The sequence below is a fragment of the Arvicola amphibius genome, chromosome X (assembly GCF_903992535.2).
Source record: "Arvicola amphibius chromosome X, mArvAmp1.2, whole genome shotgun sequence".
Taxonomy (NCBI): Eukaryota; Metazoa; Chordata; class Mammalia; order Rodentia; family Cricetidae; genus Arvicola; species Arvicola amphibius.
Window position 1 is genome coordinate 124,843,465 of NC_052065.1, and position 4,858 is coordinate 124,848,322.

Here is a 4,858-nt window from a genome sequence, read left to right on the forward strand (position 1 = left end):
GTAGGAGATGGTTTTTCTTCCACCATGTGGGTTGCAGGCTTTAGCCTCTGTGCTATCTCCCCAGGCATGAGTCTACTTTTAAATATACGTGATTTTGCCAGTAAACTTTTTTCTATTTCAATTTTATTTCTTTTTCTCAACTTGATGTTTGTAATATTGATGCACGTGGCTGCGTATGTAAGTAACTTGGTTGTTTTCTTTAGTGAGGAGAATTCCTAAGTATTTAAGAGGATGCAAAGTATCCATTCACCTGTTAAGTGGTTCCCAGTCTCTGACCAAAATGAATAAAGCGGCATGTTAAGAATTGCCTTCTTGCAGCTGGGCATGGTGACACACATCTTTAATCCCAGCACTTGGGGGGCAGATCTCTGAGACTGAGGCCAGTCTGGTCTACAGAGCAAGTTTCAGGACAGTCAGAGCTATGTATTGAGACCATTTCTCAAAAACAAAACAAAATCCTCACCTTCTACAGGATGTTTTTATTAGTTTAAATCTAATCTCTCCTTGATCACTAATTCACCGTAGAAATGCCTGTGGGTGTACTTTGAACTATTTTAAATGCCCACCAGCAATGGACAATTCCATTTGCCCCATATGCAGGTCAATCTTGCTTTCTCTCCATCTTTTCAATTTTGCCCATTGTACTGGCTGTGAAGTAATAACTATGTCTGCGGTTTGGAACTGTGTGTCCCTGCTGACGATAGCTGTGAAGGAAGATGTTATGTACTTTAGATATTTCTACATTTTCCTTGGGAAGTGTTTGTTCAAATTCTTTGTCAAGTTTTAAATGGAAACATTTGTGTTCTTAAAAATTTTATTTTGTTTTGATTTTGGATTTTTTGAGACAGGGTCTTACTATGTAGCCCTGGCAGACCTGGAACTTGCTCTGTAGACCAGGCCAGGCTGACCTTGAACTCAACAGAGATTCACCAACCTCTGCCTCCCAAGTGCTGGGATTAAATGTGTGTGCCATCACCGCTCAGTTTTTAATTAAAATATAGTGCATCATTTTCCCTCTTCCCTTTCTTCCCTGCCATGTCTGCCATCTGCCATCCCCATAATAGTCTATTATTCTTTATTATTGTTACTATGTAGTTGTATATATAATTATTATTTGTCTACTATATAACAGTTATTTTATATACAGAAATGAATAAGTATATAAATCAGTTGTAATTTTATTATTGCTTTATTGACTTTTTTGTCAGTACTTTGCCAATTATATATATAGATGACATCTTTAATTCTAGATTTTCTTTTCTAAAAAATAATTACATTATTGTGTATGTGTGTGTGAGAGTCAGTGGACAGCTTGTGGGAGTTGGTTTTCTCCTTACACCATATGGCTCCTAGTGCAGTGGTTTTCAACCTTCCTAATGCTGTGACCCTTTAATACAGCTCCTCATGTTGTGGTGACCCCAACCATAACATTATTTTTGTTGTTACTTCATAACCATAATTTTACTACTGTCATGAATCATAATATAAATTGCTGATATTTACGATGGTCTTCATGACTCCAGTGAAAGGGTCAACTCCCGAAGGGGTTGCAACCCACAGACTGAGAATGTCTGCTCTAGATTGGACTCAGATTTTCAGGGTTAGCACACTGCTGAACCTCCTCACTTTAATGGTCATTCTTTGCATTTTGCTACATTACTGACTTTAATATTCTTGTTAAGCAGTTTTTACCTAGTTCAAAGTTGTCTCTCTCTCTCTCTCTCTCTCTCTCTCTATATATATATATATATATATATATATATATATGTCTCTAAAATTCATTATATATTTTTTCAGATTTAGATCTGTGAACATTTTCAAATTAATACTTTTTATTTATAGATAAATCATAGCATGAAACTTACCATTTAAACATGTTCAATTCATGAGGTGAGCAACTACCACCCCTGTTTAGTTTCTGACCATTTTCATTAATGACAGAGGAAGTCCTGTACTATTAGCAGTCACATTCCATCACCCCATCCTCATAGCCTTGGAAAGCCATTAGTTTATTTTCTGTTTCTATGATTTGCCTCTACAAGTGGCACACAGAATTCTATAATGTTTGGCTTCCTCAAGACCCAGTAATACTACTTTTGGGTATATATCCAAAGGATGTTCAATTGTGCCACAAGGACATGTGTTCAACTATGTTCATAGCAGCTTTGTTTGTCATAGCCAGAACCTAGAAACAACCTAATTGCCCCTCAACCGAAGAATGGATACGGAAACTGTGGTACATTTACGCAATGGAGTACTACACAGCAGAAAAATATAAAAGACAGCTTGAATTTTGCAGGAAAATGGATGGAGCTAGAAAACATTCTTTTGAGTGAGGTAACCCAGACACAGAAAGACAATTATTGCATGAACTCACTCATAGGTGGTTTTTAAACATAAAGCAAAGAAAACCAGCCTACAAACCATAGTCCCAAAGAACTTAGAGAACAATTTTAAAAGAAATCCCCCATTGCCATGTGTTCATAGCACAAAAGACGATGCTGTGAGGCAAAGCAGGTTTCTCATGAGTAGAACTGGGATTCTGAAATGTTGGATTCTTAGTAAATAACAATGTTAAAGGTACCACAGTCAACTTATTTTTATTTGTGCTGTCCTTTTCATGAAAATGTAAGAAAGTATCTACATTCAAATAAACCTAAAAATGCTTAAAGTTCACACTTTAATCCAGCACTCAGGAGGCAGAGACAGGGAGATCTCTGTGAGTTGAGACCAGCCTGATCAATAGAGCGAGTTTCAGGACAGCCAGGGGTACCCCAATGGAATCTTGTCTTTAAAGATCTCCCCAAAAGAAAAGAAGCTTAACATAACTAAGAATATTCTAATTGATAACAAAGCATTATTGTCCTTTATCGGTGTTTCTTAGTAGTTAAATTCAATATTGGTGTATTTCAAATTTATATTTATTCAAATTTATTTATTATATGAATATATTTGTATTAATTCTTTAAGAATTTCACAAAATTCATTTTGATTGCATTCATACTCACTTCTTACAGATCACCATCTTATTCCCTGCCCCTTCCAATTTTCCTTTTTATTTTTAAATGACCACTTAGTCCAGTTTGTACTACCCATATATTCCTGGGTGTGGGACCATATACTGGAATGTGGTTAAACTACCAGGGGTCACACACTTACAGGAAACTGACTCTCTCTCCCCACCTCAAAAGCTATCAACTGCCCATAAGTACTGTGCTGTTTTGAAAGAAAATGACCCCCATAGGCCCATAGAGAGTGGCATTATTAGAATGTGTGGCCTTTTTGGAGTAGGTGTGGCCTTGTTGGAGGAAGTGTGTCACTGTGGGAGTCGGCTCTGAGGTCTCATATGCTCAAGCTATGCCCAGTGTGGGACATGGTCTCCTTTTGCTGCCTGTGGGTAAAGGTATAGAACTCTTTAACTCTCCAGCACCATGTCCTCATGCCGCCATGATGATAATAGATTAAACCTCTGAAACTGTAAGTCAGCCCCAATTAAATGTTTTCCTTTATGAGAGTTGCCATGGTCATGCTGTCACTTCACAGCAATAGAAACAGTAATTAAGACAGGTACTCAATTAGAGGGGCCTGTTCATGAGCTTCTTTTCCCTGCTAGTGAGGCATTTGATAATCTATGATGTCTTAGAGTCAAGCAAACACAATCAAAAGGCAAATTCCAGGAGCTGAGGAGATTACTCAGGGGAGACAGTACTTAATATGCAAGCAAGAGGATCTATATTTGGATCCATAACACCCTTGTAAATGCTGGACATGGCAGCATGCACCTGTAACCCCATTGCTGCAGGCTGGAGTCATACACTTCCTGGGACTTTGCTGTCCAGGAAGCCTTGCCAAAGGATCAAGCTTCAGATCCAGTAAGGGATGTTATTGTTTTTATAAAAGGTGAACACTGATAGAGGGAAATGCTCAACATTGGCTTCTGGCCTCCAAATTGTATGGCATGTACAAGTAAGTGCACCTGTACAAGGAGAACACACAACATACAGGGAGAACAAGACAAAGAATAAAAATCATTGCTTTTATAAATTATTTGGGGATTAACAAACAAGTCTAGGAGAATTCTCAAGAATCTGAATTGAGAATGAGAAAAGTTGAGGTTGTCAGGTACACTTTATCCATGAGTAGAAGCAAGTCTGAAAAGAAATAACAAGACAAAATAAAAAAATATTCCCCAAATGTGCAAAGTATAACTTGAAAATGATGTGATTCTTACCATACTTTAACTTTTAAGACTGGGCAATGGTGGTGTACCTTTAATCCCAGCACTTGGGAGGCTGGGCAGATGGAACTCAGTGAGTTCAAGGACAGCCTGGTCTACAAATCAAGTTCCAGGACAGCCAGACAGCCAGGAAGAGAAACCCTGCCTGAAGAGAAACACTGCCTATAAAAACAAAACAAAACAAAAAGCCCCATTTTTTTTTAAAAAAAAACTATCTTTCATCAGAATGCAAAATGGTACTTCATGAGAAAAAATAAAGTAAAATAACCTCATTTTGAGACGAACCACATGTGGACCATTAACCCTGTTAATAAATGCATTCTTCTATGTGGCCCTTTCCACCTAGAGGATCAATATTCTTCCCACCCATATTGCATTGTCTCAGAGGTTCGTGTGCTTGCATGTGCGTGCATGAGTGTGTGTGTGATCAGTGATTGGCACTGGGTGTCTTTTCTGTTTTTTTCTACCTTCTTTTTTTGATGTAGTCTCTACTGAGTCTGGGTTCAGCTATACTCAGAAGGCTCTGCAGCACCGCATCCAGCTTTTACATGGATGCTTGACACCTAACCTCAAGTCCTCAAGCTTGTGCAGCTGGACTTTACTGACTGAACTACCTCTCCT